Source organism: Cebus imitator, unplaced genomic scaffold, assembly GCF_001604975.1.
Source record: "Cebus imitator isolate Cc_AM_T3 unplaced genomic scaffold, Cebus_imitator-1.0 Scaffold309, whole genome shotgun sequence".
NCBI classification, from domain to species: domain Eukaryota; kingdom Metazoa; phylum Chordata; class Mammalia; order Primates; family Cebidae; genus Cebus; species Cebus imitator.
In genome coordinates, this window is record NW_016107624.1 from 2149270 (window position 1) to 2159977 (window position 10708).

The window sequence follows — 10708 nt, forward strand, 5'->3', positions numbered from 1 at the left end:
CCTGGGTTCTCCCAGCACTAGCATTGCTTCCTTTTCTTACAATGCATCAGCTGCAGTGACACTTGTCTGTTCACTTCATGGCTATCATGTATTCACTGTTGTATTATCACAGGCCAAATCAACAGGCCTATAGACCAGAGGAATGATCTCTCATAAACAAACAACTGGCCGGGCACGGTGGCTCACGCCCATAATCCCAGCACTTTGGGAGGCCAAGGCGGGCAGATCACTTGAGGACAGGAGCTCGAGACCAGCCTGGCCAACATAGTGAAACCCTGTCTCTACTAAAAATACAAAAATCAGGTGGGCGTGGTGGCAGGCACCTGTAATCCCAACTACTGCGGAAGCTGAGGCAGGAGAATGACTTGAACCCAGGAGGGAGAGGTTGCAGTGAACAGAGATTGCGCCACTGCACTCCCGCTTGGGCAGCAAGAGCAAAGCTCCATCTCAAAAAACAAAAAACAAAACTGGTATAAGGGTGCTAAGATTCAAACTATGGAAAACACTGAACAATAGCTGACCATGGAGACAAGCCCCATTCTATCCCCCTAATTACAAGCACGGTTCACCAAAGATGCTAGCAATGAACCCAGGCCGAGGATAAATGCAAAACCTTGTAATATCACTCTTGTAAAGCACCCAGATTCTAAGAGAATCAAAAAATGGCCTTCTGTATCCAGAACTATTTTTAGAAACACAATCCTAGTTCTCTTCTTCAAACTAATTAGCGTTGATAACCAGAACCAGAGTGTGTTTTCTGAATGCAAGGGAGAAGCAAACCTTTCTTTTTGGAAGCAAGAAGCTAGATGGTGAGAGACTGTCAAGAATGCATTCAGCACAAGCACGCACACATACACACACACACACACACACACACACTCATTTCTGATACACTCCAGATAATAAACACAGCTTCCAATTAAGCCGGCTTCAACTATCGGCATCTAATACCTGTTGGTTTAAAAACAACTGGCAAAATTCGCAGTCTAAGTGTTTTTAAAGGATGAAATCTTGCTTTTAATTTCTCTTTTTAAAGGGAATAAATCACATGCATTTACAGAATTGTAGCATTTTCGCACAACAGCTGTTTCTAGAGATGAACAGAACACAGCCAAGGGAAGTGCGGGGACCAGCCCTCAGTCAAGCTCAGAGTGCAGCGGCCCCAGGGCAGACATGCAGCCCAGAACCTCAGCTCCCAGCCAGGTTCCCCACGTGGTCAGAGCTGCCTTTCCACATCGAAGAGAAGTTCATGAAAATCTATGGAGCCCATTTTCAATGTGAGGTGCAAATTGAAGAAATGTTTTGCATCAGGGATTATCTTAATTAAACTATTTATTATGAGTCACATTGGTTTACTTCAATCTTCCTGAACTTCATTAAGCTTTCCATTTACTTACATAAATTCCCATCTTAAAAAATAAAACTCATATAGCTTGTGTGGTAGAGAACTGTGTATTTTAATATACATCCATGTGTAAAAATTGTGACGATGTTAACAACAGTAAAACTAAAACTCATTTGTTAAACCGCATTTGGGCTCAACATTGTGATAGGGACTTTATATGATTGTAACAATAAGAAAAATTACAATATAAATTTAGTGCCACTCATTAAATGCTTCCCATGCTCAGGTAGTATGCTGTGTAGTTAAGAACTATAATTCATTTAATGATCACCATAATCTTGTTAGGTAGCTATTACTGTGATTCACATTTTACAGATGAAAAAACTGATGCTTTGAGAAGTGAAATCACTACCCCAGATTTCACAGGGAGTAAAAGAAAAACTCTAGAGTCACATCCAGGCCCACTGGACCCTAAAGCCCTTTGCCTTCTCCATTGCACAAAGCTACATCCACATTTATAAAAGGATTACTTTGAGTTCCATTTCCAGCAAGGACATTTCTAGATCCAAGGACAAACTAAATGGTGCAAAGATGACCTGTTCCCAATAAAGGCCTTGGACTTCTCTATGGTCTGGAACAAAATAACTCTGCTACTGAATTTTCTGAGGGAAAGTAGAGCTCGCAGCATCAGAGTAATCAAATAATGCTTAAATATGAAGTGGTTCAGAACCACAGTGAAATTTGGGAGTGAAATGTAATTTGTCTATTGTTCCATTTTAAAATATTCATGAAGCAAGGAAGCATTTCCACATTCAGTAATTAAGCGGTTAAAATCTGCATCCTGATACATGTATTGATCATGAATGATGCATTCCTAGGACCTAAGTTCAAATTAGCAGCCCCACAAGCTTCCGGGTTACAGTGTAAAACCAAACAAATGAGACAGAAATGTTGCTGCTGCCTGGAGAAAACATTTTCCCCACACTGGCTCTGCTGCAGAGAAAAGCCGAGTCCAAATCAAAAATGCACCCAGGACTTTGCCTGAAAACCAGCTGGAAGAGAATGAAAGGGGGAGAAAAAAATCTGCAACTTTCTCCCTTGTTAGAAGAATTGTTCTAAGATGCTTTGATTATTCCCTAAAGGTTACATTTTTACAATCATTTCATATTTCACTTGTCTTAAGAAACCTGCCCAGAAAGGTAGGGAAAGGAAACATTCATGAAAATGTGAATTTAAAAGGTGGCTCTGTTTTGCTTCTTCAGTTCTGTGGTCACAAGCAATATATGTGACACCTATGAGTAGAGTTGTATTAAACTGGGTGTCTTGTTCCCTGTATTACTGGCAAGCTCTGTTTCCAATGGCCTCCCTCGCCAGGGACATCCTCCATCACTGTGCATGAGGATGGGGCCTCCTGGCTGCCCTGCTGAGAACACAGTGCCAAACCCTAGTAGGGATGAAGGGCTGCTTCCCAGGGTCTTCAGGTGGTCTGGGACAGATGCAAGGCCAGGGGCTGGCAGGGAGGTAGTTCTCAAAGTGTTGCACCTGGACCAGCAGCATCTGTTTTACCTGGAAACATGTCAGAAGTGCAAACTAATCAGAAACTGGGAGTGGAGCTCAGCAGTTTGGGCTTTAAAAAAACCCTTCAGGTGATGCTGGCATCCACCAGCTCCAGCCTGGGTGGCCACTCCTCTTCTGTCCCTACTTAGTTGCAGGCTCCAAGATTCACATCCAGTGCATCTGCCCCATCCAGTCCCACAATCTTGCTGACCTCAGCAGGGAGCAGTTAGCTGACTCCAAGCCCCAGAAGAAGGAGGGTCCGGGAGTGGCCTTGCTGACTCAAACCAGAATCCGATGCCCTGCTGTGTCCTCCCCGCTGCGTGTTGGCCCAGCTGGCTGTTCTAATAGGGCTGTGGTTCTATCCTCAACTCCGTGGCTAAGGCCTGGGCTTTGCCACTCTCTCCCACCCCAGCCCAGCACCCAGGGCATGGGCTTGTAGTCTCAGGTCTTCCTCAAACCGGCTAGCCAGTCAGAATCAGGGGGTACCTTCTACCACTGCCCAGGGACTCTTCCAGAAACAGCCTGCCCATAGAGGCCCTTCACCACCACGGGAGGAAGAACCCTGATCCAAAAGGAAACTTAGTCAATCTGCCTCTACAGACTTGATCATTTGAGCTGCTGGCCCACATCTCCCTGTCCCCTCCTCGCTCCTCTGCTTTCCTAGCTTTGTGCCCTCCCTCTGAGCCTGCCACTGAGGCTCCAGAATGGCTCCCGGCTGAGTACATCCAGGGTAACTGTAACTAAGCACCACCGCTTACTGAGTTAGCCAAGAATACTGTGCTTATACCCTGGCAAGTGGGTCCGTGCCTGTGCCCTGCGTTTGAGAGGGTCCTTCTCCAGCCTGACTCTGGTAGCCCCCTTCCCAAAGGGCAAGGAGTCCTTGAGGCCAAGGAGACACATTCACATGGAGCCCATGCCCTACCTCCTCTGGGAAGCCCGTCTGGGTATCCAGGAAAATTCCCCTCCTACATGGCTGGAGTCCATCCTCTCAAGGGCAAATGGTACTTCTGGGGCCTTCCCCTAGACTTGAAGGATGGCCAGGAATAGCCAGGTGTGGGTGGGGTCGGTGTGGACAGAGCTGGGAAGTGTGAACTGCAGTGTCTACCCAACTCCTTGCCGTGGTGGATGGAGTCAGGAGTGGGAAGAGGAGTGGCTGGAAGGAGGCTGAGGCTTCAACTTGTTTTCTTTCTGGGGCCCCACAAATGTTTGGGGCTGGCCTGCCATGAAAATGAAGTCAGATAGTGTATGCCATGTCCCTAGCAGGAACTCAGTAGCTACTTGTGGAATGAGCGTACCCAGAGATGTGCTTTGGTACCTTCTTAGATCCTCACAACCAACATGCAGTGTAGGAACAAACAACATGCTCATTGTCTAGAGAAGGAGACCGGGACTCCGAGAGGTTAAGCAACTTGCCCAAGATGGCTCAAGTAAGAACTGAACGGCTATTTATGCTTGGTGAGATCACTTCCAGCTGCACGGAACTTGCTACTCCTTTCAGGCAACCTTTATCATTCCAGGCAAAGAAAGTCATTGCTGCTGCTGTTTTCTTTCTTTCTTTGAGCTTAAATCTCTCTGCAAATTTCAGTCATGGGTCTTTGTTCTGCCTGTTGGTGCCCGAAGAGACTTCATCCCCTTTCCCACATAACCATCTTCAAGCTAAAAATGGAAATGCTATGCCCTGGGGTCTTTTTTTCTTCAAGCCAAATATTCCTAGCGCCTCCAACATTTCCTCCTGGCAGAGGATTTCCAATCCCCCTCCTCATCAGGCCTCTGAGGACAGATTCCAGCTTTTCTCTCCTCCAGCACCTCAGAGGTCGTGGTGTATAGAAACAGACCCCAGCTGAGGCTTCAGCTTGTAGATTTGGACACAGGTAACTGTTTCCATCACCAGCAACCTGCCCTCCAACACACTGAGTCCTAAAGCCTAAGGCTTGTGAAATGCCATTCTGAGTCTTGGTTCCCTTGCCTGTGAACTGGGAAGAATGACTCATTTCCTGCCTATTTGTGTGTTGAGTGAATATCATTTAGGATTATTGGTTTGAGATGACTCTGTAAACTGCCAGGCCCTGCACAGGTGTGTGGGGTGATGGTGGCTATAATGACAACCAGCAGAGGAGGAGGCTGGCTAGGGAAGCCTGGAGAAGCACGTGCTCCAGAGAAACCCTCATGCCTGCTCCACTCAATAGTCCTCAGTCACTCCTCCCGCCAGGCACGGGCACCGCTTACAGTGGGGGTCCAGTGCTTCTTAAGGTCTGCAAGGCACTTGCACAACTCCGAAAGCCTAAAAGTGAATTAAGACAACAGAGGTAATATACAAAAGGCACCATGAAGACAGGATGTTTCTGTGCCCAGCCACTAAGCCAGCAGGCAGGGCCGAGCTCCGTGAGCACGCCAAGGTGGAACAGGGTTAAGAATGTGACAAAAAGAGGAGCAAGAGTCAGGATCTGAACCCAGACCTCCTGTCCTGGGCTCACCACAGTGGCCACCAAAATCACTTGGTATAGACAGTGTCTAGTCCATACAAGGGGACCAAACCGTCCCTGTCTACTCTGTGGAGCAATTATTCCTGCAATGGGCCACACCCCCTCATGAGAACACAGTCCATGCACCCAACTACCTATTAGATAATATCCCTGGAAGTCTCAGGGTCCTTCATCAGGCCCTCACAAAGCTGGTCTTTTCCCAGGTCGTGGCACCTCCATGACTGGCACCCACAGCCACCCAGTTGCTGAACCTGAGCCCTTTCTTGGTTCTTCCTTCACACTCACATCTCAGATCCAGTCCATCACCAAGCCCTGTCCTTTCATCCTCCTAAAAACGTCTTGATACAAACATTCTCTCCATCCCTACACTAACTCACACGACCGGTATCTCCCAAAACTCGGAACTATCCCACCTCCGCCCTTGCCTCACCCCAGTTTGGCTTTCATGCTGCGTGCAAAGCGATGGTCTTAAAACATAAACCTCATCATGTCAGCCTGCTTTTAAAATTCGTCCGTTGCTTTTAGAAGGAAAAGCCAAAGTCTTGGCCTGACCCATGAATTAGGTCCTGCAGCTCTGGCCCCATCTCTTGACACCGTCCCTGCTTGCTCTCTGTGATCCTGCTATTATACATTAGACTTTCTTATTTTTTTCTGTAAAATTTTCGAATATCACACATATACAAGCCTGCATAACATAGATGTATACATTTATAGAATAATTCTAAAACCTATACCGCCACCACCTGGGTTAAGAAACAGCACATAGCCAGATCTCAGATCACACCTCCCTCTGCCCATCTCTGCCCAGAAGTAACACCTTAAACTCTCTGATCCTTCCTTCTTACTTTTCTTTGTATATTACCACTTAGGGTTATGTCTCTATAAAACAATGCTTAGTTTTGCCTGTTCTGAATTTTATTTCGTTGAGCTGTACTGTAGATGTTCTTGTATGACTTGCTTCTTTCGCATTACATCAATATCAATGCACAAAGCTATAACTCATGCCTTTTCATTACTGCCTCCTTCCTGCCCTGCATCTCCTCATGCCCAGGACTAGCTCACCTGGCTGTTGGTGCTTCTGCTGCCTCCTGTACCTCACGGAGACTATGGGCATCACTGATCCAGCCTCTAGCACAGGACCTACATGTAGCAAGCCCTCAGCACTCATTCGTGCACTTACGCATACTTGCATTCATTCACATGTTAGCAGTTTCTCAGGACTGGTCTATGGTGCTGCAGTGGCATAGTGCAGTCTTGAGGAAGAAAATGATCCTCTCTAAGTAAATAAAGGCATCCCCCCGACAGGAATTGCCAGGAAAGCCAGCCCCACAGCTAGACACAGAAGTCTGCTCACTCTCACCTATGAGACGCACGCCCAGAGAGGATGAGCCTGGGGGTGGATCCCGGGTGGATCCTCCGGCTCTGAACTGCTCAGATTCCACCCTCTCCCTACTCTCCCATTAGCCTCTGTGATGAAGGTTGCAGAGGGCGCTTGGGCTGCTTGAAGTGAAGGAACAAATGGAAATTGCATGAAAAGAAAAGGAAGGAAAGCAGTTGGAGAGCACTGCCAAACACTTGGTGTAATAACCAAGGGCTTTCAAATGATGACTGAAACTGGCCTTCATGTTGATCTTTCATTTCTGATAATCTAACAGATCACTGGAAGAAAATCAAACCCATCCTCATGGTGGAAGATGAACCTGGCACTGCCGTAGCTCTCCTCCCACTTTACCCGCTCTTCCTCCACACTTTTTCCCTCAAAAAAAAAAAAAAAAACCTCCAGGTTACATATATTGTTCAATTTATTTAAATACATTCAGATTGGATATTTTCCATGACAAATACTTTCTTAGGAATAAGCAACATATTCCCTCTCTCCAAATTAAGAACTTCTCATTGCTTTGCAGGTTTAAAAACATCCAACTGAAAACTCCCTTTTATGGATCGAAAAAAACCAAAGTACAGAGAGTGGGAGTCTCTGCCCCATTTATGGTGACAAATGCCAGAGCCAAGATCTACCCCAAGAGTCTCAACCCCAACACCCAACCCTCACCTGCTCTGCTCTTCTACCGTACATTGAAAACCAGAGATCTCCATTCCTGCTGCCCCAGGGACTCTCTCAACCCTACGACACCATTCTCATTGCACACAGAGCTTTAAGCTTAGATGCTAGAAGTGAACTGAACATTCCCCGATAGGAAGGCAAAGTCTGATCTAGTCATTGATGAAAATGAAGTTCACGAAGAGTTTTGAGTAAGAAAGGGCAACTACTGCCTTATAAAAATGAGAAAAACAGGCCAGACATGGTGGCTCACACCTGTAATCCCAGAACTTTGGGAAGCCAAGGCGGGCAAATCACCTGAGGTCAGCAGTTTGAGACCAGCCTGGTCAACATGGTGAAACCCTGTTTCTACTAAAAATACAAAAATTATCCAGGTGTGGTGGCAGATGCCTGTGATTCTAGCTACTCAGGAGGCTAGGCAGGAGAATCACTTGAAACCAGGAGGCAGAGGTTGCAGTGAGCCAAGCTTGCGCCACTGCACTCTAGCCTGGGTGACAGTGAGACCCCATCTGGGAAAAAAAAAAAAAAAAGGAGAAAAATAAAAACAGCATACCAAAATTACACAGACAGTATGGCTTCAACTGCAACTGACAGAAAAAAATTGCACTATTTTTATTAAGTAGAAAGTTAAGAAGGTTAGCTCTGGGTGGCTGACTTTGAGGGAGAGGTTATGCTATGCACTTTTCAGTACTTCCCAATTTTTCTACAATAAGCACACATTACTTTTATAATGAAGAAAACATTTAAATAAGAAATGGGCAGCAGGGAAGCAGCATCTGTCTTCTCCACCCCAAAATGTCCTTTTGGAAGTATGACGGGTGGTCCTGACCCACCACGGGTGCCTCCTTAACACCACCCAACCCTGTCACCTGCTTCCTGCCACCATCTCTCCTCTCCCAAGCCTACTTGTATATTCTTACTTATCCAAGCCCAAGCTGAGGCAAGCCCCACCTTCTTCAAGAAGCTTGTCTTGACCATTCCCAGCCAACTATTAGGTTAGACATATGACATTGCCATTCTTGTATTCCAGACACCGTCTCCTCTGGGTAATTTCATATGACTCAATCTATTCATTGCAACCTCCTTCTCCTGGGTTCAAGCGATTCTCCTGCCTCAGCCTCCCAAGTAGCTGGGACTACAGGCATGTGCCACCATGCCTAGCTAATTTTTGTATTTTTAGTAGAGACGGGGTTTCACCATGTTAGCCAGGATGGTCTCGATCTCTTGAACTCGTGATCTGCCCACCTTGGCCTCCCAAAGAGCTGGGATTACAGGCGTGAGCCACCGCGCCCAGCCGGCTCACCTGATCTTCTCATGAAACTTTGGCCTGTTCCCAGGTCTGGGACGCACAACTGCATATGGGGAGTTTTCTGTCTGGGACTGTCTCTCTTGCGTCATGTGGGATCCTGCCTTAAGTCACTCTTCTTAGTACACTGGCTTACATTATATTCAGTCTGGTTGTGAACATTATTAAAAATAAAGTCACTACCTCGCTAGCCACAGACCTTCCTCACTCATAAGCACCTGCTTGGGTTTTGCACTTGGCCTTGGAGGCAGAGACGGGAGTCCCTGCCCCAAAGTTTACAGAGAGAGAAAGAGCCTTGGATAGGCATGAACCCAACCAGGGAAGGCTAACACCTTGTAGGCACCCATCTCTTTAATGTGCTGAATATCTGCCCATCAGTCCTTTTGCAGGGCAAGAGCTAGATGGACCTGTCTTTAAATCTAAGTCTGTCTTTCGTAAGCAGGTGGACTTGGCCAAGCCACTCAACCTCTCTAAGCCTCAGTGTCCTCATTTAGAAATTAGAAGTAGTCATAGCCCCTACTGCAGATCCTGTGTGAGGACTAACTGGGAGTACATGTGAACATTTATCACCATGCTATACATAGGCACACTCAAGAAACTCTCCCGGCCTGGCACAGTGGCTCACACCTGTAATCCCAGTGCTTTGGGAGGCTGAGGCGGGTGGATCACAAGGTCAGGAGTTCAAGAGCAGCCTAACCAACATGGTGAAACCCTGTCTCTATTAAAAATACAAAAAAAAAAATTAGACAGCATGGTGGTACATGCCTGTAATGCCAGCTGATCAGGAGGCCAAGGCTGGAGAATCACTTGAACCCACAAGATGGAGGTTGCAGTGAGCCAAGATCGCGCCACTGCACTCCAGCCTGGGTGACAGAGCAAGACTCCATTTCAAAAAAAAAAAAGAAAAAAGAAACACTCCCTTGTGAACCAGGCAGAGCAGAAACTATTACTCCCTTTATTTCCTAATGAAGAAACTGAACTCAAGAAAGTCTAAGTGACTTTTCTGAGACCAAGTGGCGCTGATATTAAAACCTTGGTCTCCTAAGCCCAGCGTGTGCTGTGTTCTAGGCTAACATCTGCTGATTCTAAAAGCACACAAACATTTAAGGCTCACTGGTGCAACTCCTAAGGAAATTTCCAAACACATTTGCTACCTCGTCACTACCTGGGATAACTTTGGAAGGGCCCACAAAGAATTCAGCACTGCCATTTCCCCGTGATGATGACTGGCTGGCCATATGCTTGCCTAGTTTCCCATCTGCTCCACATACGGCAAGAGGGAAAGCGTGCCTACCTGCCGGCAGAGGGGCTCAGCTCCTCTCTAATGGCCCTCTGGAATGATACTCTCACATCAGCTCAGGAAATTCCACCTTCCCCATACGTCTTGGAAATGGTTCCCTCTCAACAGACTTCCCACAAATAAGGCTTTTGCTGGTTACTTCTGACTTAATGCTTATACATTTTCAAATGGAAGAGAGTTGTCTGGTTTTACTTTTTGCACATAAAATAATGCACTTATCATTAGTCATCTCCTGCCTGCTCACATTTGAAAATGTATGCACATTTTTCTAGTTTGCTATCATCTGAAACCTGAGACCTTTCAAGGTATGGGGAACACAGTGTATCTTGAAGCCAGGAACCTCGGACAAGTTGTTGTGGCTTTTTATAGCCTCCAGTGATAATAGGATGACAGTTTGGTTCTTCACTTTTTGAAAAGATGATGAAACTTCTGGCCTTTGCTCCAGAAAAAATACACATAGGCACAAAATCACAGATACCCTTTAAGACTTCATGCATTCCAGATAGAAAAACAGCTCCATAACAAACCTGCTCATATACCCGCGACCCTGAAATAAAAGTTGGAAGAAAGAAAAAAAGGTTTTGAATATTGTGCCAAGGATTCAGAATAAAGACTGTGGCACATTCATTAGAGAAGAGCAAAAAAAAAAAAAAAA

The 10708-nt window shown here is 46.2% G+C and overlaps 1 protein-coding gene and 1 long non-coding RNA gene across 3 annotated transcripts in view; both read right to left on the minus strand.

Moving 5' to 3' along the window:
• Nucleotides 1-10665, minus strand: part of LOC119467601 — a 78809-nt gene extending 68144 nt beyond the window's left edge. Inside the window, exon 1 of the long non-coding RNA XR_005196146.1 lies at nucleotides 10048-10665. This is a non-coding gene — a long non-coding RNA (uncharacterized LOC119467601). The remainder of the gene's footprint in view (nucleotides 1-10047) is intronic.
• TTLL11 (tubulin tyrosine ligase like 11) overlaps nucleotides 1-10708 on the minus strand; it is a 274229-nt gene that overhangs the window by 138100 nt on the left and 125421 nt on the right. The window lies entirely within an intron of this gene.